This window comes from Pan paniscus, chromosome 15, assembly GCF_029289425.2.
Source record: "Pan paniscus chromosome 15, NHGRI_mPanPan1-v2.0_pri, whole genome shotgun sequence".
Lineage (NCBI taxonomy): Eukaryota > Metazoa > Chordata > Mammalia > Primates > Hominidae > Pan > Pan paniscus.
In genome coordinates this window covers 29,701,433-29,728,660 of record NC_073264.2, presented here as the reverse complement: position 1 = coordinate 29,728,660, position 27,228 = coordinate 29,701,433, and positions in this window count along the sequence as shown.

Here is a 27,228-nt window from a genome sequence, read left to right as displayed (position 1 = left end):
AAATAGTTGATTGTTTAGAGTGACATCAGCAAATGTGGTGGAGTCAGCAAATTCAAAAGTCTGTTACTCCATAAAAGCAAGCAGAAAGTTGCCACAATCAACTTTTTTGGAGCTCTGGAAAAGGACCAAAGCCTGAAGCAATCATGGAATACTTAATAAAACAAAACCAAAACCAAAAACAGCTGTATATCAGAAAGAACAGTGAGATCTGTGGCGTTCTAAGTAACCCTAGTCCCGTGCACCTCTTCCCCACTCAGCAGTGGCCCTGAAGATTGTCCCCTAACAACCCACATTCTTGATAAAAGTACTGGGAAAAACATGCCAGATTTAATTTGTAAGGAATTTTGACACTTTTTTTTTTTTAATCTACCTGGTCCCTGTAGGATCAGTTTAAGAGTTTACATTTATTTTTCCTTACTTGGAACTCTCTTGATGATGAGTCAGCTACCAAGGGGTGTTTGGAAGAAGCATTTATAGGGAAACATATATTCATTGTTGCCGGGGTCAATGGATAACAGTTGAAGCAAACATAGATTAACCAAAAGCTTAGGAGAAAGACTGGGAAATGGGATGCTTTGGGGAATAAGGATTTTGAAAAGATCTAAGACATTTCTGGGAATTGAGAAGGCCAAAAATATGCCCAAGTCTGTGCACATGCTTCAGAAAGATCTTAGAAGGTCTTGATCTCAACTCTCGTTGACCTTAAGGTTTCACACAAGCAGAAAGTAAAGGCTAAAACAGAGTTGTGAACTACCTGGCTAAGTGTTCATTGTGTGTCCCAATACATACCGAGAAGTAGTTTACAGAGAGTGTGAGTTTGGTTTTTTGTTTGTTTTGATTTCAGGCATTCAGGAAAATTTCTGTCCAATAACAAGCTGATCATTAAGTTAAAATAACAGATACTTTAGTGAACACATAAAATAAAGAATACAGCCTTCATAACATTTGTTCATGAAATGTCTCTGAATAAACAAGTAGCAAAAAATAAAACAATTGTTGGAAGAAACCTTGGGACAGAAGGGAATCTTAATTTGGGAGTGTCCACATTATTATATCCCAAATGTTCAGTTTTCAACAACAAAAACAACAACAAAGAAAACATGCAAAGGAAGAAGAAATTATGGGCAGTACACAAGGAAGAAAAGCAATTAATAGAACCTTTCTGTTAGGAAGCCCAAGTATTGGACTTTTTAGGCAAAGATTTTAAATCAAGTATATTAAATATGTTTTAAAAAGCTAAAGGAAACCATATTTGAACAACTAAATGAAGCCATAAAAATAATCTTATCAAATAGACAATATCAATAAAGAAATAAAAATTTCAAAAGAGAGTCCAGAAATAAACTCATATTATCTATTGCTAATTGATTTTTGACAATGCTGCTAAGTTCATTCAATGGGGTAAGAACAGTCCTTTCAATAAATGGTGCTGGGATGGTTGGATTTTACATGCAAGAGATGAAGTTGGAACCTTACTTCAAACCATACGTTAAAAATTATCTCAAAATGGCTTAATGACCTATATATAAAAGGGATAAATCTGAATGACTTTGAATTTGTCAGTGGAAATTCTAGACACCAGAATAATGCTCAGCAACGACAACAACAACAAATAGGTAAATTAGATAAATTAGACTCAATATCAATGAAAAATTATTGTGCATAAAATAACTTTATCAAGAAATAAAAATATTACCTATATAATCCAAGGAAATACTTGTGAATCATATATCAAAAAAGGGCTTACTATGTAAGTAACTCTTACTTCTCAATTAGAAAGTAATCAAATTCAAACCATGGGAAAAGTAATTGAATAGACATTTCTCCAGTGAAGCTATTCGAATGGCCAATAAACACATGAAAAGATGCTCAATATCATTAGTTATTAGGGAAATGGCAATACACTAGTAGTATAGTGCAGTAGTACAATAAGGTACTACTTAACCTCTACTAGGTTGTCTATAATTTAAAAGAATAACATAAAAATTACAAATGTTGTTAAGGATGTAGAAAATTTGGAATTGTCCTACATTGTTGGTGGGAATGGAAAATGGTGCAGCCACCATGAAAACAGTTTGGTGATTTTCAAAAAACTAGAGACCGAGGTACCATTTGATACAGTAATTTTACTCCTAAGTATATTCCAAAAAGAACTGAAGAAAGAGATTCAAACAGACACTTGTACACCAATGTTTATTGTAACACTATATACAAGAGGCAGAATGTAGAAAAAACTCGTGTCTATGAACGAAAAATTGATATATATAATGTGATATATACAAACAATGGATTATTATTCAGCTGTAGAAAGAAATAATGCAAAGCATGAAGAAATAAAGAGCACTGGTTAAGGTAACACCATAGGTGAATCTAAAAGTCACTATTAATGAATTTCTTATTTGTAATTCTTTTTGTTTCCAATCTGACTTATATGGCTACTGCATAAAACAATAATTATACATCTCTGTTGATGGATGCTGTATAAAGATTTAATTTGTGACAATGACAACAAAAAATGCAGTTGTAGCTATACAAATAAAAGGTTTCCATACTATCCAAATTAAGTTCGGAATTAATTTTATCCTTATCAGTAATTATATTAGATGTAAATAGATTATTCAATTAAAGGCAGAATTTGGCAGGACAGATAAGAAGACATGAACGAAACTATATGCTGTCTACAGGAGACATTCTTTGGATTGAAACACAAATTGATAGACAGTAAAAAGATAGAACAATATTTCCTGAAAAGATCAACCAAAAGAGAGTTGGTGTGGCAATATTATTATCAAACAAAATAGACTTTAAGATTTTATACAGACAGAGGATATTATATAATGATTAAAGAGCCAACCATAAAAAACATATACCATTTATGAACATATATGCATCTAATAAGATAGACTCAAAATTTATTAAGTAAATACTAGCAGTGCTTCAATAATGGATAACAGAACTGAACATATTATAAGCAAGAAAATAGAAGACTTCAGCAACATTAAAACCTAACTATACCAAATAGGCAACTACTGAATACTACACGCAGGAATAACAAAATATACATTGTTTTCAACTGTGCATGAAACATTCTCTAGGATAGACCATTTCTTTGGCCACAAGACAAGTCTCAAAAAGCTCAAACAGATTTAAATTATTCAGTACAATTTCTCTGGATAAGGTAGAATTAAATTAGAAATAACAGAAGAAAATTAGAAAAATTTACAAATATGTTGAAATTAAATATTACATTCTTAAATAGCCAATAATCAAAGAAGAAATTATAAGGTAAATTAGAAAAAACTTTGAGGCAAATAAAAATCAAAATACAACATATGAAAATATATGGGATGCAGCAATAGTAGTCGCTCAAGGAGAAACACTTACCTTAAGTATTATAATCCAAACATTTACCTTTAGAAGGCATTCAGAAGAAAGATCTCAAAACAGTGACCTAACTATCCACCTCAAAAAAATAGAAAAAGGAAAAAAGTAAACTAAAATCTAGAAAAAGGAAGAAAATAATAAATAATAAAATAATAAAAATAATAAAGATGAAAATGCACAACTTGATAGAAAGTAGGAAATCAGTAGAGAAGATCAATGAGATACAAATTTTGTTCTTTTAATAAAAATCAATAAAATTGAGGAACTTAGGCAAGACTGACCAAGAGAAAAAGAGAGACAACTAAATTTACTAAAATCAGTACTGAAAGCAGGAACACTACTACTAGCCTAACAGCAAGAAAATGGATTGTAAAACAGTCCTTTGTAGGGACATGGATGAAATTGGAAACCATCATTCTCAGTACACTATCGCAAGAACAAAAAACCAAACACCACATATTCTCACTCATAGGTGGGAACTGAACAATGAGATCACATGGACACAGGAAGGGGAATATCACACTCTGGGGACTGTGGTGGGGTGGGGGGAGGGGGGAGGGATAGCATTGGGAGATATACCTAATGCTAGATGACGAGTTAGTCGGTGCAGCGCACCAGCATGGCACATGTATACATATGTAACTAACCTGCACAATGTGCACATGTACCCTAAAACTTAAAGTATAATTAAAAAAAAAAAAAAAAACCGGGGGCTGAGACAGGAGGATCACTTGAAGCCAGGAGTTTGAGACCAGTCTGGACAATATAGTGAGACCCCATTTCTCTTTTTCCCCCAAAAAAAGGTTATAAAATAATAATATGAACAATTTTATAACAAAAGATTAGATAACCTATATGAAATGGAAAAATTCCTAGAAACCAAATCTGACTCAAGGAGAAATAGAAAGTATGAATAAGTAAAAAGCTTACATTAGTAATTAACAACAAAAAGAAAAACAAAAGCCAACAACTAGGACCAAGGATCAGAACCAGATGGTTTCACATAGGAATTCTGCCAAATTTTAAAGAAGATTTAAACCAATCCTTTTCAAACTTGTCCAAAAAATAGAACAAGAGAGAACATCTAATTCATTTCTTTGAGGTCAAAATTACCAAAGCCAAACCAAGACATTATAAGAAAAGAAAGCTAATGACCAATATGCCCTATAAATAAACAAGAAAATCTCCCTATCATTGTCCTTATAAGACAAAATCTCCCTTCTTGTCTTATAAGAAGACAAATATGTCTATTTTCTTGCTTATAAGATATTAGCAAACCAAATCCAACAGCATTTTAAGAAGATTATACATCATGTCCAAGTAGGATATTAAAAAAAAAAAAAAAAAAAAAAGCATTTGACAAAGATCAGTGTTTCCATGATAAAAACCCTTTAAAAACTAGGAATGGAAAGGAATTTCCTCAATGTGATAAAGAGTATGTACAAACCTGAAAATGAAAGCTTTCTCTCTGTTATGGACTTGTTTTCCCCTAAAATGTATATGTTGAAGCTCTAACCCTCAATGTGACTTTATTTGAAGATAGGGTCTTTAGGGATGTAATCAATGTTAAACGAGGTCAGCGGTGAGGTTCTTATCCATCCAACAGGACTAGCATCCTTATAAAACAAGGAAAAAGACATCAGAGATCTCTTTTTCTTCATGTCAGCAGAGAGTGAGAACTTAGGATGAAGGTACTCATTTACAAGCCAGGAAAAGGGTCCTCACCAGATACCAAATTTGCCAGTATATTGATTGCAGACTTCTAGTGTCAAGAACTGGGAGATAATAAATGTCTGTTGGGTAAGCCACCCAGTCTGTAGTATTTTGTTATGCCAATTAGAGAAGACTAATATGCCCTTTAGTATCACAACATTACAATAAGAATGTCTGCTCTTGCTTTTCTCCTCAAGATTGCACTGGAAGTTCTAGTCGGTAAAATTATGTAAGAAAAAGAAATAAAAGGCATTCAAGACTTCTGGTTCCCTATGTAATATGTAAGAAGCTTGAAAGTTGCCCCTCCATTCTTAAAAGAAGGAAAAAGCAAAAAATAAAGATAAAATAATTGAAAAAAATCAACAACTCTTCTTAAATCCATAAGAGAAATTTGGTTCCAGGGCAAACCATTGTCCCCAAAATTGGAGAGAGTGGTAGATGAATACAGAGAATCACAGCTTAATGGAGCAGAAACCCAGAAGCTGAAATCCCTGCAAGAAGCAGTACCAGAACAGGAAAACCTGAACTTTAATTGATGAATTGCTGCAGGTCCAGCATGAATAAATCTGAGAAATGAGAACTCCAGGAAGATTGAAGGTGGAGATGGGACCTTTGTACTTTTGCGAGTTTTACCTTCAGGAGTGCTATCAGGTTCTCACAGTGAACAACAGAAACAGTACAATATTTCTTAGAGCAGGCCAACAAGAAGAGAAATTATTTTGAAATACATTAGACCATTCTGTTCTTCTTATGTTCTTCTCTCAGGAGAAGTTATTTAACCAGGTATCAACCTGATTGGGTTTTATTAGAGCCTAACTGGTCCCAAGGAACCAAAGCACCCATCTCTAACTGGCTCTAGACTCCCACTTAGGAGGAGGAAAATACTCAACTCGAGCCCACTCTAGGTATCCTATCCTACCCAATGGAGAGAGGGAAAAAGACATGAGAATCACACATGAAGTTCTCAGTTCAGAAGCACAAGCATACTAATCGACTGAGACCTAATCATAAGACTGCAGAATGCTTCCCCATCCCCAAATATTACCACTACATTACTAAAGGTTTAACTACACCACATCTTTTTTTTATAATGAATAAAATATACAGTATGAAAAAACAGATGAGCAATGTAAACAGAGAGATACTGGAATACAAATAATAAATATCTCTGAGGGGATTATTAGTAGCCTGGACACAGCTGAGGAAAAATATCTGAGCTGGAGGATGTATCAAAAGAAACCTCCAAAACTAAAAATAAAGTAAAAAAAAAGATTGAGGAAAATAGAAAAGAACACTAAAGAACTGTGAGGTAACTACAAAAAGTATAACATATGTATAAACATGTGTTTAATAAGAGCCACAGGAAGATAAGAAGAAAGAAAGAAAGAAAGAAAGAAAGAAAGAAAGAAAGAAAGAAAGAAAGAAAAAGTGAAGCAATATTTGAAAGGCTAGTGACTGAAATTTCCCCAAACTAACATTAGACATCAAACCACAGATCCCAGAAACTCAGAGAACAAGTGGGATAAATGCCAAAAGAAAAAAAAAAACAAACCTTTTTTTTAAAAAACAACAAAAAATGACCTCAAGGCATATTACATTGAAATTTCAGTGTCATAAAAATTTCTTGAAAGAGGCCAGAGGGAAATAAAATTCTATCCCTAGAGGAGCAAAGTTAGATTTATGTCTGGGTTTACCTCAGAACTATGCAAGCAACAAGAGACTACTTTAGATGGAAATATATAAAGTGTTGAGAAAAAAATAACTCTTCAATCTAAATTCTGTGCCCTGCAAAAATTGTTCTTCAACAGTGAAGATAAAATAAATACTTTCTCAGAAAAACAAAAAAAAATGAGAGTTTATTGCCAGTAGACCTGCCTTGCAAGAAATGTTAAAATAATTTCACTTGAGAGAACATGATATAGGTCAGAAACTTAGATCTATGTAAACAAAAGAAGAACATCAGAAAATGAGTAAATGTATAACCAACATTTGAGGAAGCCATTGTACAAAAGCTATCTATAACAAAGGAACAAACAGAAGTGTGGTCCTCTGAAAGCATCCAGAATTGAAGCCAAATGATCATGTATTAATATAACATACATTACAGTGATACTTTCATGTGGTGAGGGAAAGTCCTAGCCAAATGAAAGTAAAATGAAATATAGGTGATGGCTTCTCCAGATGAGGAAGAGTCAGCACACACACAAACACACACACACACACACACACACACACACACCCCCCAAATAAGCAGTATTTCAATACTCCCAAAGAATCATACTAACTCTCCAGCAATGGATCTTAAACAAAATAAAAATTCTGAAGTGATAGATATATTAGCTCATTCTCATGCTGCTAATAAAGACATACCTGAGACTGGGTAATTTTTAAAGTAAAGAGGTTTAATGGACTCACAGTTCCACATGGCTGGGGAGGCCTCACAATTATGGCAGAAGGCAAAGGGATGTCTTACATGGTGACAGGCAAAAAGAGCCTGTGCAGGAAAACTTCCATTTATAAAACCATCAGCTCTCAAGAGACATATTTACTACAATGAGAACAGTATGGGGGAAAACGCCCCCATAATTCAATTATCTCCACCTGGGTCTGTCCTTGTCACATGGGGATTATTAAAATTCAAGGTGAGATTTGGGTGGGGAAACACAGCCAAACAATATCAATAGGTAAATAATTCCAAATATAGATTATAAGGAACTCCATGAGATCCAAGAGAAAATAGAAAAAAAACCCCACAGAAATCAGAGAAAAAATTCAGAATATGAATTAAAACTTTACTAAAAGCATAGATTTTTTAAAAAATCAATTAAAACATTTGGAAATAAAAATTCATTGAAAGTTATAAAATATAGTTAAAATATTTTAAAAAGACAAAATCAAGCAGAAGAAAAAATTTCAGAGCTTTAAGACTGATCTTTTGAATTAGCATAGACAAAAATAAAGAAAAAATAATTTTAGAAAATGAAGAAAGCCTTCAAGTAATATAAGATTATGAAAAGTGACCAAACCCATGAATAATAGGCATTCCTGAGGGAGAAGAAAATGTAAAAAGCTTGGGAAACACATTTTAGTGAATAATTTAAGAAAACTTTTCTAGTCTAGCTAGAGAATAAAACATCGAATATAAGAAGTTCAGAGACACCTGGGAGAGACTGCAAGATGAACTTCATCAAGGAATAGTCATCAAACTATCCAAAGTCAACATGAAAAAAAAAAAATCCTAAAAGCAGCAAGAGAGAAGCATCTAATTACTTATAAAGGAAACCCCATCAGATTGACAAAGGATCCTTGAGCAGAAACCTTACAAGCCAGAAGAGAATGGAGGTGTGTCTTCAGCCTTCTTAAGGAAAACAAACAACCAAAAAAAAAACAAAAAACAAAAAACATCCAATAATTCTACTTTCTGCCACACTAAGTTTCGTAAGTCAAGGAGAAGTACAGCCTTTCCCAGAGAAGCAAATGCTAAGGAAATTCATCTCCACTAGACCAGCCCTACAAGATATGCTCATAGGAATTCTAAATATGGAAACAAAAGGACAGTAGTTACCATTATAAAAGCACACAAAAGTACAATTGTATCCTATAATGCAGTTACACAACTGAGGCTACAAATAAGTAACAATACTATGACAGGCACACAATCTCACATATCAGTATTAATCTAGAAAGTAAATAGCCTAAAGGCTTCATTTAAAAGAGATAGGCTAGCATTGGATTAAAAAAACAAGATCCAACATTGGCTGTCTACAAGACACTCACCTAATGGATAAGGACATCCATACATTCAAAGGGGTGAAAAAAGATATACCATGCAAATGGAAAACAAAAATGAGCAGAAGTAGCTATACTTATATAAAACAAAACAAACTTTAAATAAAAAACAAAAAAGGGAAAAAGAAGGTCATAAAGGATCCAATTCAACAAGAAGATATAAGTATCATAAATATATATGCACCCAACATCAGAACACCCAGATCCATAAAACAAACACTTCCAGACCTAAGAAAAGAGATAAACAGCAGTACAATAATAGTGGGGGGCTTTAGTACCTCCTTGACAGCACTAGACAGATCATTGAGGCATAAAATCAACAAAGAAATACTGGACTTAAACTGGACTTGAGGCCAAATGGACCTAACAGACTCTACAGAACATTCTACCCAACAGTAGAATATATGTTTTTCTCATCTGCACACACAACATTCTTGAAAATGGACCATATTCTTGGCCATAAAACAGATCTCAATAAGTTCAAAAAATCAAGATAATATCAAGTATCTTCTTGGACAGCGTGGAATAAAAGTAGAAGTCAAAACCAAGAAGAAGTCTCACAACTATACAAATACATGGAAATTAAACACCTTGTTCTTGAATCATCTTTGGTTAAATAATGAAATTAAGGCAGAATTAAAAAAAATGAAACAAATGAAAATAGAGACACAGTATACCCACATCTCTGAGAGATAGCAAAATATAAGAGGAAACTTCATAGCACCAAATACATCAAAGGGATAGGAAGATCTCAAATTAACAACCTAACGTATCACATCAAAGAACTAGAAAAACAAAGCCAAACCAACCCCAAATCTAGCAGAAGAAAATAAATAATAAAGATTAGAGCAGAACTAAATGAGATTGAGACCACAAAATAAAAACCAATATAAAGGATCAATGATATGAATAGTTTCTTATTTGAAAAGATAAAATAGTTTGACCTCTAGCTAGTTTAACCAAGAAAAAGAGAAAGAAGATTCAAATACATACAATCAGAAATGATAAATGTGACATTATAACTGATACCACAGAAATATGAAAGATCATCAGAAACTCTCATGAACATCTTTAGGTGCACAACTAGAAAACCTAGAGGAAGTGCACAAATTGCTGCAAACATGCAGCCTCCTGAGATTGAACAAGGGAGAAACAGAATCCTGAACAGACCAATAATGAGTAATGAAATTAAGTCAGTGATAAAAAAGTCTCCCACAAAAACAATAAAAAGCCCAGGTCCAAATGGATTCACAGCCAAATTTTACTAGACATACAAAGAAAAATTGGTAAGAATCTTAGTGAAACCATTCCAAAAAATTGAGGAAGAAAAATTTCTCTATAACTCATTCTACAAAACCTGTATCATCTTGATTTCAAAATCAGGCAAAGACACAACAGCAACTAAAAACTACAGGCCAATATCCCTAATGAACACAGATGAGAAAATCATCAGCAAAATACTAGCAAATCAAAACCACTGAGGACTAAACTCTGATTTTTTTTCTTGTCCAAATTCCTGTCTAAGAGGCCTGGGGAGTCATGCCCTACAAATCATAAATTCTCATCAGATGAATTTTATTTGACTCTATATATTGTGACTTACTTTCCAACCTGACTCTGGCATAACATTACAAGACAAGGGAGAAAATAAAATATTTTACCCCAAATCATGTTTCTTTGCCATATTTTGAAATGGTCCTGCAAAACTCTTCTTTGTGGGGGAAAATTTGCTTATGTAAAGAATCTCTAGTAAACATAGCTAGATCTTTTTCTTCCAGACCCTCCCAATCCTAAAGAGATTAACTAAGATCTCAATAGGAAACATTTGTCAGCTATTGTCTCTAAGGGCAGCCACTATAAGACTTCAAAAGAACTTTGATCTCCACTATCTTTATCTTAACCCGAACATGCCCTTTCTATCAATCCCAGTCTTTAGACAAACTCAATCGTCAACCAGAAAATGTTTAAATTCACCTATAGCCTGGAAGCCCCCATACTTTGAATTTTCCTGCCTTTCTGGACCAAACCAATGTATTTCTTAAATGTATTTGATTGATGTCTCATGCCTCTCTAAAATGTATAAAACCAAGCTGTGCCTAGACAACCTTGGGCACATGTTCTTGGAACCTCCCGAGGGCTGTGTCATAGGCCATGATCACTCATATTTGGCTCAGAATAAATCTCTTCAAATATTTTGCAGAGTTTGACTCTTCATTGACACCATAAGCACATCAAAAAGATAATACACTACAATCCAGTAAGTCTTATTTCAGGGATGTGAAGAAGGTTCAACATTCGGAAATCAATAAATGTATTTCATCATATAAATAGAATAAAAACAAAACTGTATGATCATTGCAATAGATGCAGAGAAAGCTTTTGATAAAATCGAACATCCCTTCATGATAAAAAACCTCAACAGGCTAGGCATTGAAGAAACATACCTCAAAATAATAAAAGGCATATACTACAACCCATAGCCCACATCACACTGAATGGGGAAATGTTTAAATCATTCTTCCTAAGAACTGAAACAAGACAAAGATGTCAACTTTCACCACTCCTATTCAACACAGTACTGGAAGTCCTTTGCCAAGCAATCAAGCAAGGGAAAAAAATAAAATGCATTTCTCTGTAGAGAAAACTCTATAGACTCCTGCAAAAGACACTTAAATTTGATAAATGATTTTGGTAAAGTTTCAGGATACAAAATCAACGTGTAAAAAGAAGTAGCATTTCTATACACCAATAATGTTCAATATGAGAACCAAATCAATAACTCAATCCTATTTATAATAGCTACAAAGGATAATGAATATCTAAGAATATATCTAACCAAAAAGGTGAAAGATCTCTATAAGAAGAACTACAAGACATTAGTGATAGAATTGTAGATGACACAAACAAATGGAAAAACATTTCATGCTCATGAATTGGAAGAATTAATATCATTAAAAAGACCATACTTCAGTCCCAGCTACCCCGGAGGCTGAGGCAGGAGAATGGCATGAACCCGGGAGGTGGAGCTTGCAGTGAGCTGAGATTGCTGCCACTGCACTCCAGCCTGGGCAACAGAGTGAGACTCCGTTTCAAGAAACAAAAAACAAACAAACAAACAAAATACTTCACAAAGCAATCTAGATTCAATGCAATTTCTATGAAATTACTAACGTGATTTTTCACAGAATTAAAAAATACAACCCTAAAATTTATATGAAACCGGGAGAGAGGCTGAATAGCAAAGCACTACCAAGGGGGAAAAAAAAGCTGCAGTTATCACATTTCCTGACTTCAATTTATACTACAAATCTATAGTAAAAAAAACAGTGTAGAACTGGTACAAAAATAGACACACAGATCAATGGAATAAAATAGAGAACCCAGAGAGAAAGCCACCTATTTATAACCAACTGATCTTTGACAAAATCAATAAACATATACAATGTGGAAAGGATGCCCTATTGGGTGCTGAAGAAATTGGATTACCATATGCAGAAGAATGAAACTGGGTCCTATCTCTCATCATACTCCCAAATTAAAATGTTGTTGGATTAAATACTTAAATACAAGACCTGAAAGTTTAATAATCCTAGGAAAAAAACTAGGAAAAGTTCTTCTAGCCATTGACCTGGGCAAGGAACTTATGAGTAAGATCTCAAAAGGATATGCAAAAGTAGGCAAAGGGGACTTAATTTATCTAAAAATCTTCTGCACAACAAAAGATGTAATCAACAGAGAAAACAGACACCTACAGAATGGCAGAAACTATTTGTGAACCATGCAGTGACAAAGGACTAATATCCAGAATCTACAAAGAACTCAAGAAACAACTCAATAAGAAAATTTAAAAAAATCCCATTAAATGTGGACAAACGATATGAACAGACTTTTCTCAAAAGAAGAAATACACATGGCCAAGAAGCCTATGAAAAAAAAATGCTCAACGTCACGAATCATCACAGAAATGCAAATTAAAACTACAGTGAGTTACCACCTCACACCAGTCAGAATGGCTATTATCAAAAATTTAAAAACTGCAGATACTGGCAAGGATGCAGAAAAAAGGGAATGCTTATATACTTTTGATGGGGTTGTAAATTACTACAACCTTTATGGAATACAGTATGAAGATTTCTGAAAGATCTAAAAATGGAACTACCCCAGGACTCCTGCTACTGGGTATCTACCTAATAAAAAAGCAACTGTTATGTCCAAAAGATGCCTGAACTCATATCATTATCACAGCACTATCCACAATAGCAAAGTCATGGAAACAACTGTAGTATCCATCAATAGATGATTGGATAAAGAAAATGTGGTATATATATGTCATGGAATACTACACATGTGTAAAAAGAATGAAAACATGTCTTTTGCATCAACATGTATGGAGCTGGAAGCCACTATCCTGAGTGAAATAACTTAAAAACAGAAAATAAAATGCTACTTCTTCTCACTCGTAAGTGGGAGCTAAACAATGTGTACACATGGAAATATAAAGTTGAGTAATAGACACTGGGGATGCCAAAAGAGGGGATGCTGGGAGGGGCTGAGGGTTGAAAAATTACCCTTTGGGTACAATGTTTACTATTCAGGTAATGGTTACACTAAGAGCCGAGACCTCACCACTATGTAGTATATCCGTGTAACAAACCTGCACATGTATACTTTGAATATGTAAAAATAAAAAACTAAATAATAAGAAACAAAAATGACAAACAGCAAGTGATGTTAATTTTCTCCTCAAGGATCTCATACTCCAGTGTGGAAAATACATTAATAAACAAATAATTGTATATTTTGATGTATGTATTATATAAACAATTATTTACATTTAGTTATCTATTATTCTAGAAATTAACTATCAAAAAGAATTGCCTAACCTGTCTAATATCAGGTTAGGCAATGTTTTTGGAAAAATTGGAAACAGGTTCAGAAATATGAAAACAAAGATTTCCTTTTACCAAATATATGTGGATCCCATGATTCTTAGTCCTTTATAAAATATGCTCTTAAAAAGCCTGAAGATTGTCAACATGTTTGAGCATGTTGTCATTTGGAAAACAGCATCCAATTCATTTATCTCTTCAACAGATATTTATTGGGAAGCTACTATGTGCCATAAATAAATGTAATCATTCACTTAGATAAAAATGATAAATATATAGTACTCAGAGTACAACTATTATGCTGAGGAGTTAAATTAAAAGATAAATCAGATTTTCAGTGGTTCTTAAACTAATCATTACAAATAATGTCTGTTATTTTACTTTTGCTCTATGTTATGCTGTTCATTTGTGTACAACTGAATTATAAACTGAAAGGTGTTTGTAGACTTTCATTCATATTTGTAGTATTTTAAATTGTTTTTGTTATTAGGAAACATTAATTTTTCCCATGTCTGAATGATAATATAATGGAAAATATTTTCTATATTAATTGTTATATTTGAGATATTTTCAAATATCATCTTGTATTGTCTTAGAACCTTATTGAGTCCAAGGACCAATACTCAACATTTATATTTTTCTATTAATCAATCATCTTATTGATTATTACATATATCATATTGCCTAATTTTTAAATTTTTGTTTAGGCTGTCCCTCACACCTTAATAGCTTTTCATTGGATCCAGAGATCTTCTAATCTACAGGGTTAGGAGCACAGATTTTAATCTACAGGGTTAGGAGCATGGTTCATAAATACTTCCTGAAAATTCAAGCTCATAATGCTTATATTTATTTTGAATTCCTATTTTACAGTGAAAATTACAGTTGAACTGTACATAATCCTGTGATAACTTTATATTAAAGAGTTGATGACTCATCCAGAGCAGTTTATAATATCAGTATTTATTAATTATATATTAATTAATATTTCCATGTCAAGATATACTTTCTTTGATATTAATGGCAATCTAGATTTTTATGTTCCAAGAAAAAGCACAATTATAAAAAATTATTTTATTTATTTTCTTCTGTTTTATTGTAAGGTATGACAATATATCTCCGCTTGATTCTTTTATTACTATACAACAAATGTCCACAATGTATGATTATTATGACAGGTTTCAGATTGTAGCTTGTATTATCCCAGCAACATGACTAACGAATCTGTCAACTTTTAACATTAAAAGTTTGTGAGCCTGTTGAACTATTGGTGGTTGAATTGAAAGATGATTTAATAAATAATCTTGGCACATAAAAAGGAATATAAATGCAAATTTAAAATACGAACTTCATACATATACATTTACATATAGAGTGTAAACACAAAACACACTACACACACACACACAAGCCCAAGGTTCAACATACCCAACAGATTAAGTGACACATTATAATTTCACAAGGATTAATAAGTGTATTCAGTTTTAAAATAAAAGTGAATATCTTTATACTTATATCTTTATAAATTCAAAATTATACAGGAATTTGTTCAACAGCTACATACCACTTATAAAAGAATAATCATTCATGGATCTTTCTGAGAAATACTTCTCAGAAAGTATTTATATCATATTAATTATGTATTATATTAATTTATAAAATCTATATTTTAGTTATAAAGATTAGCATTGATTTATTTCATAACATATTGTTTCCTTAACAATATTGTACATAATCTGCATTTGAAATGCTTTTTTTGTCCATGAATGATTTTTCATGGGCTAATATAGCAAACATTTATTCAGCATGTAATGTGTACAAAAGATTCTTGGGTATATAAGAAATATAAGAAAATTTGAAGCATTGAGGTGAGATATATTTTGAAAAATAAGAAGAACTACAAATTAATTAAAATTCTGTTTATAGAATAAATTTTCCATTCTCAGATTGAAGAGTTGTGCTAATGTTTCTACCATGTAAATATAAGCTTTCCAAATGTAATAGAAAACAAAAGATATTAGTATTGCCTACTTAGCCTCAATAATTTAATATAAATATATTAATTTAGGTCAAGCACAGTCTTGAATTCCACATTATAAATATATTATACTTTTAAAAATTTCTCAAAACTCCACATTCACAGCATAAAGAATGCAATAATAAAATCAGCAGCTATTGAACCATAGTGTACATTGGGTTTATGTATTCTGAAATCTTTATGACTGGCTTAGTTGTCGTAAAGGAAATGTGTTATCATGAAGGAAATCGGCTTGAGTGGCACAAAATATTTATGCTTAATTCCTGCCAAATCACTTTCGAAACTTATAATGTATGATTCATTTGCAAAACATTGAGTGCTATAGAACTTCAAAGGTATTTGAAAGTGAGTCATTGAGAACAGCAGTTCAGCAAAGAGTACATGATATGCTGTTCCCTGTGCCTCAATCAAATATTGGACAAACTCTCAAAGGCTGAGGCTAGATGTCGAATACCTAGAGTAGAACACTGTGATATTAATCTCAATTATGAGCCAAGTTCTTTATTTTTTGCCTCTTGCAAAGCTATTTCAGTGCCAGTCATCATTAATTCTTTCCGAAACTGTAAAAAAATCTGCTGAAAATTCTTGAAGAATATAAATTTCTTTGAAAAGATTGACAAGGTCATATCACATTATGATTTAGAACCAAATGATTTAAGCCTTTGCATTTTCATGAACTTCTAGTGGTTGACGATGACACACTGATATGATTGAAGTGTTGTAAGAGAAATAAAAATCTTGCAGTGCTGGGAAAGGAGTGATTTATGTATTAACTATTTCCTAGCTTTCATGACTATTGTAAAGATTTTGAGTAACATTAAAAGATAAATGAAGGCTACGGGTTTTTTTAAATAGCAAAAAATACTATCTTCTTAGTAGCAGAAAGTATTTGACACTACTGCTATCCTCTTAGTTGAAGAAACAGTTTGACTGATCTCTTGATAAATGCAACTTATTGGCTGGGGTGGGGGGCACACTGTTGACATTTTCATGGAAAGACATCAACGATGAATGATGAAAACCTACACAATTTTATCTAGCTATTACACGAAGTGAATAGAGTTTCAAGAGATTTCTAAAGCACAGCTACAACATATAATTTGGTTTGCATATTTATATAGCATATATATGTTGCAGCAGGTCATTTCTGATTCTAGCTTCAATTCTTACAGGCAGATGCCAGAAAAAGTCATATAATTATCTTAATTGGTCTGTAATAATGATAAATTAAGATTATATTCCATCTCGATAATATTACTACTATATTATTAGCAAGATGTATTATTATGTATTTTCACTATGAACTAATATTGTACATTGGATCATGAATTTGGGAAAAATAAATGGAAAATGAAGATAGAAATACATTATTTGGAAGTTGAATCACTACATATTATCTATTATCTCTGAAACTGCATTATTGCCACTATGTTCTCAAAATTATGTTTTTCTTCGTGTGTGTGTGTGTGTGTAAGCACACATACATGTATTTGTCATTTCATCATCATTGACTTGGGTATGAGTCATTAAAAATGCTTGGCATTTATATTGAAACTTTAAGTTTTCAGACATTTTGAAAAGATCTATAAAATGTTTAAATTTTGATTCCATTAATCATACAAGGTTAATAACAGAGATTATCACAGCATATGCTTGGGTCTAATAGTTATTCTGGAATTGTTCTGTTCAGGGCCCACTCACTAAAGCAAAAATGTCTCTACTTAAGAATTCTTAAAAAATGAATGCTTGCTTTCAGATACTCCAGTGAATTCTAAACAAGCCATAGTAAATAAAGAGATTCTTCATGTGTCAGAGGAAACACGGGATTGAAATGTTGATCAGAATTTACTGAGTGTGTCTTTATGTTTACTGCTGTTTTTAGATTCTCTCGTTTGTTCAACATTTAATATTTTATTTTAAAGCATATATTGAATGCCTATTCATTAGCAGGCACAGTTCTAAATGCTGAAAAACAATGTGGAAATCATAGCATTTCCCTCACCTGGGGGAACTTCATAAGGAAGATGCTAATTTTCAGTAAAAGTAACATGTAGAAGATGGGCAGGCATTCTCAATAGTCCTTTACATAAATCCTATATAAAACCTACAGAAGAGTCCAAATCTCCGTTCATGTTTTCAATGATAAATATTCAAGTGAATAAAGTATTTAGGAATTTTAAAGTATTATGCAAAGAACAATTAAAATCTAGTGCCACAAATATACACAAGTTTTAATGTATTTTCATTCATTTCATCGTTTATTTTACTTTCCTTGATATTTTGTCAAAGCATTAGGGGAAAAGTACACTCTGTTTTTTGGGAGGCCTTTTATTATCTGATAAAATAAATGAGACTTTCAGTATTTGCATGGGAGCAGATGAAGGACCCCAAATTCTTAAAATGTAAGAATGTAGATCTACTCTTTATTATTTCTTGGAAACTAGCTTGTTTTTGCACCACCATCTCCACATCTGAATAATTTAGCAAATTAAAAAGTAACAAAGGGAATAGCTCTGTAGCGCTTGACTGCAAGTGAATAGAACAAAACTAAAAAATAATGTATAACCCAAATTATTTTGCTTGGCTCTTTTTGTTTTAATCTTGGTAAAAAACATATACCATGAGATCTCGCCACTTAAGGAACCTTTTAGTGCAGTACAGTATTGGTAACTATAAGAAAAATTTTATGAAGCAGATGTCTAGAACTTTTTTTCTATCTTGCATGACTGAAACTCTGTACTCATTGAATAGTAACTTCCCTTTCTCCCTGACCCAGGCCTGGCAACAATGATTCTATTTTCTCTCTTTATGAGTTTGACTACTTTCTTTAGATATCTAGTATAAGTGGAATCATGTAGTATTTGTCCTTCAGTGAATGACTTATTTCACTTAACATGATGTCCTAAAGGTTTATCCATGCTGTAGCATACAAGAGGATCTCCTTCTTTTTATGGATGAATAATATTCCATTATATATGCTATGTCACATATTATATAGTCCATTGTATATATATTCTATCTATCTATCTATCTATCTATCTATCTATCTATCTATCTATCTCTATCTCTATCATCTATCTATCATCCATTTATCTACCTGCACCACGTTTTCTTTCTTTTCATTTTGCCTATAGATTTGACAATTTAATTAAAATGGACAAATTCCTTGAAAGACAAAAACCACGAAAGCTCACTGAAGAGGTAGTATATTACCGAGAAATTCCTTTTTAACATTTTTTTTCAGTAGTTTTCTTTTTTCTGTTTTGTTTTTTTGTTTTCTTTCTAGGTGTGCCGTGGCATAATTGGTATACGAAAGTTGCACATAGTTAATGTATACAATTTGGTGAGTTTGGACACGTGTATACTCATGCTACCATCACCATAATCAAGGTAATAAAAATATCCACCACCTTAAAAAGTTTTTTTTGTGTCCCTTTGTTATTTTTGTTGTTGTTTTGTGTTTCAAACACTTACCATGAAATATATACTCAACATATTTTTAAGTGCATAATACCTTATTGTTAACTATAGGCACTATGTTGTACAGCAGATCTCTGGAACTTACTCATCTTGTATAATTCCAACTTTACACCAATTGAACAACTCCCCATCTCCTGTCTCCATCCTCTGGTAACCAATATTATATTGTCTACTTCTATATTTTAAATATTCTAGATGCCTCATGTAAGAGGAATCATGCAGTATTTGTCTTTTTGTGACTGACTTATTTTATATAGCACAATACCTACCCAGTCCACACATGCTCCTGCAAATGGATGGATTTTCTTCTTTCTAAACGGCTGAATAATATTTCATTGCATATATATATATATATATACCATGTTTTCTTTATCTATTCACCTGTTAATGAACATTTGGGATGCTTCCCTATCTTAGCTATGTATATAATGCTGCACTGAATATAGGAATATAGATATCTCTTTGAGATCATGATTGCAACTCCTTTGGCTATATACCTAGAATTAAGATTGCTTAATCAAATATTAGTTCTATTTATAACTTCTGATGGACCTTCATACTGTTTTTCACTGTGGCTACACCATTTTACATTCCCACCTACAGTGTACAAAGGTTCCATTTTTTCCACAACCTCACCAATTCTTGTTATATTTTTAAAAATAATAGCCATCCTAAAAGATGTGAGGTGATATCTCTTTCTGGTTTTGATTCGCATTTCTATGACGAATAGCTATGCATTTTTTCATATACTTGTTGACCATTTGTATGCCTTCTTTGGAGAAACAGCTATTCAGTTTCCTTGCCCAATTTTAAGTTGGGTTATTTGTTTCTTTGCTATTGAGTTGTAGGAGTTCCTTATATATTTGGAATATTAACCCCTTATTAGATAGAAGGTTTGCAAATTTTTTTTCCTATTCCATAGGTTGCCTTTTCATTCTGTTGATTTCTTTGTTGCACAGAGGCATAGTTTGATAGAATTCTGTATTCTATTTTTACTCTTGTTGCTTGTGCTTTTGATGTCATAGCAAAGAAAGTATTGTTGAGACTAAAGTCAAGAACATTTCTCCTATGCTTTTTTCTAGCAGTTTTACTGTTCCTGATCTTACACTCAAGTCTTTAATCCATATTGAGTCTCCAATGGTTTCTTCTAGGAGTTTGACTGTTCCAGACTTTACATTCAAGTCTTTAATCCATATTGTTAATTTTTGTATATTATGTAAAATAAGAACTCAATTTCATTCTTTTTCTTCTGGATATTCACTTTTCCCACCTCTATTTTTTGAATAGACTATCTTTTTCCCATTGTGTATTCTTCTTACCCTTGTCGAAGAATAGTTAACTATAAGATAAGTAGATTTATTTCTGGGAGTTCTATTCCATTCCATTGCTCTACTTTTATGCGAGTGCCACATTGTTTTGTTTTGATTACTAAAGTTTTATAACATGTTTTGAAATCAGAAAGTGTGATACCTCTAGCTTTTTCCTCCTGCTCAAAACTGCTTTGGCTAATCAAGGTTTTTTGAGGTAGCATATGGATTTTAGGATTGGTTTTTCTATTTCTGTAAAAAAAAGTCTTAGGATTTTGATAAAGATTGCACCAACTCTGTAGTTTTCCTTGGTTAGAATGAACACTTTCACAATACTAATTCTTCCTATTCACGAATAAAGGATGTCTTTTCATTTACGCATGTCTAATTTTTTCGTTAGTGTTTTATAGTTTTCAGCATAGAAACCTCTAATATTGTTAGGTTTATCCCTCAATATTTTATTCTTTTTGGGGCTATTGTAAATATAATAGCTTCTTTTTTGAGAGCTCATTCTTGGTATATAAAAATGCAACTGATTTTTACATTGATTTTGCAACTTTACTGAATTTGTTTATTAGTTCTGATAGACTGTGTGTGTGTATAGTCTTTAGGGTTTTATTCATAGTGTACTGTTAGTTCTTCCTTTCCTATTTGGAAGTCTTTTATTTCTTTTTCTAGCCTAATTGCGCTGGCTAGGATTTCCTAGTATTATGTTGAAGGAACTGGTAAGGCTGGACATCCTTGCTTTGTTCCAGATACTAAAGAAAAAGTTTTCAGTTTTCTACTGTTTAATATGATGTTAGCTGTGAGCTTGTCACATCTGGGTTTATTGTGTTGAGGTAAGTTCCTAATTTGTTAAGGATTTTTATCATAATAGTGTATTAAATTTTATCAAACGGTTTTTCTGTATTTATTGAGATGACTATGTGTTTTTATTCTTCATTCTATTAATAATGGTGTTCCATAGTCTCATATGCTTTTCTCACTCTTTGCATTCTTTTTTTCTTTTTATTCCTCTGAGCTAATAATTTCAAATGACATAACTTCAAGTTTGCTGATTCTTACTTCTGCTTGATCAAGTAGGTTGTTCAACTTCCTTAGTGAAGTTTTTAGTCAGTTATTGTATTATTTTCTTTAAAATTTTTTATTTAGATAAAATATACATATATAATTTATTATCTTTACCATTTTTAGGTTTACAGTTTAGTGGTAATAAACACATTTATATTCCATTTTTCCCATTTATCATCCCCACCACCACCATTTGCTGGCCTCTGGTAACCCCCAGTCTACTCTCTATCTTAATGAGATCCACTTTTTTAGTTCTTGAATATGAGTGAGAATATATGATATTTGTCTTTCTGTGCTTGGCTTATTTCACTTAATATAATGGCCTCCACTTCCATCCATGTTACTACAAATGACAGGATTTCATTCTTTTTAGGGCTGAGTAATATTCCATTGTGTATATATAATATGTTTTCTGTATCCATTCATCTGTTGATGGGCACATAGGTTGATTTCATATTTTTGACTATTGTGAATACTGCTGCAATAAAATGAGAGTGCAGACATATCTTTAATATATTGATTTCCATTCTTTTGGATATATACACAGTAGTGGAATTGCTGAATCATATGGAAGTTTGAGTTTGAGTTTTTTGAAGAACCTTCATACTGTTCTCCACAGTGGCAATACTAGTTTACATTCCCACCAACAGTGTGTGTATGAGGGTTCCCCTTTCTCCACATCCTCACCGGCACCTGTTATTGTCTGTCTTTTTGATGTAAGTCATTTTGACTAGGGTGAGATGACATTGCATTGTGATTTTGATTTGCATTTTTCTGATGATTAGTGATGTTGATCATTCTTTTTCACATACCTCTTGCCCATTAGTATGTCTTCTTTTAAGAAATATCTGTTCAGATATTTTGCCCATTTTAAAATCAGATTGTTTATATTTCTTCTATTGAGTTGATTGAGCTCCTTATATATTTTGGTTATCAATGCCTTTTCAGATGGGGAGTTTGCAAATATTTTCTCCCATTCTCTGGTTTGTCTATTCACTCTGTTGATTGTTTCCTTTACTGGGCAGAAGTGGTTTCGTTTGATGTAATCCAATTAGTATTTCTGCTTTGGCTGCCTGTACTTTTGCGGTTTTACACAAGAAATGTTCACCCAAACCAAAGTCCTGGAGTGCTTCCCTAATGTTTTCTTCTAGTAGTTTTATAATTTCAGGTATTAATGTCTTTATTTTGATTTTTTTTAATGTAGTGTCTAGAATTCTTAAACTTCAAAATTCTGTTTGGGTCATTTTTATATTTTTCTCCCTGTTGATATTCTCATTTTCTTCATGCATTTTTTTTTCTTTTTTTGAGACAGAGTCTTGCTCTGTCGCCAGGCTGGAGTGCAGTGGTGCAATCTCAGCTCACGGCAAACTCTGCCCCCCGGGTTCAAGTGATTCTCCTGCCTCAGCCTCCTGAGTAGCTGGGATTACAGGCGTTCACCACCATGCCCAGCTAGTTTTTGTATTTTTATTAGAGACAGGGTTTCACCATGTTTGCCAGGATGGTCTGGATCTCTTGACGTCGTGATCCACCCATCTCAGCCTCCCAAAGTGCTGGGATTATAGGCATGAGCCACCACGCTCGGCCTTCCTCATGCAATTTTTAGCTCTTGAAAATCTTTAGGATGGCTATCTTGAATTCATATCAACTAATTCATATACCTCTGTTTTTTTAAGCCTTGTTTTCCGGAGACTTATTTTGGTCCTTTGCTAGGACCATGTTTCTCCCTTTCTTTGTGTTATTTTAGAACTTTCTGTTAGGATTTATTCATCTGAAAAAAATAGCCTCCTCTACTTGTCTTTATAAACAGGCTTTGTACAGTGGAAGACCTTCATGAATCAGCCTGGCTAAAGATTCTGGGAGCATCTGAAACCTTTGCAGATGAGATGCAATTTCTTTGAGCCTGTGCATGCAAATTTCTGAGAGGCTTGACAGGAGCTTTTACTCTCTTGCCCCCTCTGGTGTCTGCCTGCACCAGACACTCAAGTTCTCTGGTTCTATGGTAGCAAGTTGCCCTTCCCTCTTTTGGTCTCAGCAGCAACCAGGCATCAAAAGTATCTCAGCCCCCTGTCAGTTCCCTAAGTCAGGAGAGACAGATATCAGCCTCTTGGGAAGCACTCCAAGTAGCCAGAATTTCAGACGCAAGTTCCACTCTTGTCCCTCTTATCTGAATGAGAAACCTCAAATTGTATGTCTTCTGATTACACTGACTCATGGCTGCTACAGCAAGTTGCCCTCTTGATCATCTGTGTTCCCAACACCTTCTAGGCATTCAAATATTAATTCTGTCAGTGCTCAGAGTGTGTAACATGTATAAAAACCTTCCAGTGAGAAAATTATACAACATTTTATTTGCTTTTATAGGAAAGATGGAAAATCATGTAGCTACATAAGGCAAGAGATAGCAGTGGCGAATAAAGGCCACTGAGTCAAAAGAAAATATGCGTGATACAGCAATCCAAAAAACCTATAATTTAAAAGGACATTATTTAAGCTGATTTATTAGTGCAGTGATTGATTTACCTTAAAAAAGAAAAAACAATGTTAAGCTTTGAACTCCACAAGAAAGTATAGGTCTCTACTTTGGAGAAAAAGACCCATCATAAAGGTTTCGGTGAATTTACAAGTTGAGTAGAGATACAGTCTCCGCTTATAGAAGGTACATGCTTCTTCCTAACCTACCAGCAAATGATGGCTAAAAAGATCATTTAAACAACCAAATCCTATGTTCTGTTAAGGAACTCAATTATGACCTAGGTAGACAGGAAATGGGTTAATAAGAATCTGCTCAACCTATTTTCAAGAAATAGGCACCTATTGAACTTAAGACCAAACCCTTTATTCATAAAGACGAGCACTAGAGTACACTACAATAGTGGATGCTTATATTTTGCTTTCTACATGTCAGGTACTGTTTTTCAGTGCTTTACATTTATAAGCTAAATCTGAAAAAAAAAAGCTTATTGAGATAGGAAGTATTATTTATGCCCCATTTCAACAGTGAGCAAAAGAATATCAGAGTGGTTCAGTAACATATTTGAAGCCACACAGCTACAAAGTTCACAATTTGAAAGCACTTAATCTGGCTCTAGTAGCTTTGTTATTATTATTATTATTAGCTTAAGTATTTTAAAGTTATTGCAAATGTAGCATTTTATCCCTGAATAATTTAATGTTCATTTTACAAAATATAAAACCATTTCCTTCTTAGACAAAAATAACATAATCATGTATAATTAACAATAATTCCTTACTATCATCTAGAAGCTGGTTCATTTCTATAGTTATTCCCAATATGTTCTTCACACTAGTAGGTTTGTTTAATACGGAATCATGGATTGTATCTTTTTGTTACATCCTTTATGTCTCTTTTAATTTAGAAATGTCCTATAACAACAGCCCTGTTTTAATGTGGACAATCTTGTAGAATGCCCCATATTTTTGAATTTCTGTGATAGTTTCTTCCGGCGGTCATTTAGTTAATCCACTAAGCCTTTACTATTTCTTAGAAACAAGAAGTTATATTTCTTAGAAACAGGAAGCTAATTCATTAAGCCTTTGCTATTTCTTAGAAACAGGAAGTTATATCTAAGTGTTGGTAAGATTCAAATTAAAATTGTTTGGCAACCTTAAATAATTAATGATGTACAGTTTTTTTATAGTATAGTTAAAATGAGGAGACTCATCCTATCTGGTTGACCTACTACTAATACGACTAAGGATTAACCAATGATTCCACAGTGGGTCAACATGATCCTTCCTTTGTTTATATGCTGTTCTTCAGATGAATGCCCAGGCCCACATCAGCCATTTTCCTAGTGATTTTCATTCCAATTAGTAAAACATGCATGAATAATTTTTTTTTTTTGAGACAGGGTCTTGCTTTGTAGTCCAGGCCAGAGGGCAGTGGTGCAACCATAGCTCACAGCCTCAATTTTCTGGGCTCAAACAATCCTCCACCTCAGCCTCCTAAGTAGCTGGGACTACAGGCATGCATCACCATGCCTAGCTAATTATTATTATTATTATTATTTGTAGAGACAATGTTTAACTACATCACTCATGTTGGTCTCCAACTCCTGGGCTCAAACAATCCTCCCCTCTTGGCCTTCTAATGTGCTGGGATTACAGGTGTGAGCCACTGTGCCAGGCTTAAATTTTTATTAGGGTTGCATGTTGATAGTTTCCTAGTTGTGTTGTTCTTTGAATATGTATTCGTTAGCTACTTTTTTAAGATTTAAATTTAAAACTTTTGTGGGTATTTAGTATGTGTATGTATTTATGGTGTACACGAGATATTTTTATACAGGCATCCAATGGGTAAAAATTATATGAAGCTAAATGGGGTATCCATCACCTCAAACATTTACCCTTTCTTTGTGCTACAAACAATCCAATTATACTCTTTCAGTTATTTTAAAATACATAATAAATGATTGTTGACTGTAGTCACCCTGATTTGCTATCAAATACTAGATCTTATTCAATCTATCCAATTATATTTTTGCACACATTAATCATCCCTACTCCCTACATCACCTCTCAACTACCCTTCTTACCCTCTGGGAACCAGTATTCTGCTATCTAACCCCATAAATTCAATTATTTTAATTTTTTGCTCTCACAAGCTATTAAAAGAGAACTTTTTTAAAATAGGTTAAACTGTTTGGTTATCATGAAAAATAACTCCTACTGCAAAGGCAGACTACGTTAATTTTTCTCCTTTAATTATGATACTCGAAAGTAAAACTTTGGTTATAAATCAGCTTAGGTGGTGAGAATGATACTTTTTCGGGCTTTCTCTTTTTGAAGTATCATTTTAGACTTATGGATTTTCATAAACAATGTGTTTCAATTAACTAAAGTCATTACTTGTTTGATGCTCAAATTGGCATGCTTTTTTTTTTTCACTGTTTTTGTTTTTTCAAGTTGGATCCTGGGTCTTTTTATCACAGCTTTGTTAACCTTTAAAATGTTATCTGTTTTCAGTAACAATAAAATATTTTAAGTACTAAATGTTTTCCTTACCAAAACCTAGTTATTTTTAGCTGTAAATGGCTTTGAAGTCTAAAATGCATATTTCAAGAAAATAATTGCAAGAAAATATAGTTTCTGGGCCAGTTCAATGTTCAGAACAATAAAATATGTGTATCAAAGAAACCTTCATGTTCTGCAAATGTATCCAAGAAATTAAAGTGAAATTAAAAAGAAGAAAATATGTATATCAGAAATTATGAGTTTTTAATAATACTTTCAGTAAACTTTTAGCTGAATAAATAGTATAACTCATTTGATTTTAGAATGTTTCTTGGCTGAAAATATTGATTCATGTATTATTTACTTCCTGTTACAATGCACAAAGGCAGTGATTTGTGTGTACCAGTAAGTTACAAATTAAAAATCCAAAATAACTTAAAATGTTTTGAAGTCTATTTTTGATTTTTAGAATATATCTTACTAAATATATACAAAATTAAACTACAGACTTATTTGTAAAACGTACTTTCTGTAGTTTAGTTTCTAATTTGATGCATAGTTAGCTTCATTCATTTTAGAGAAT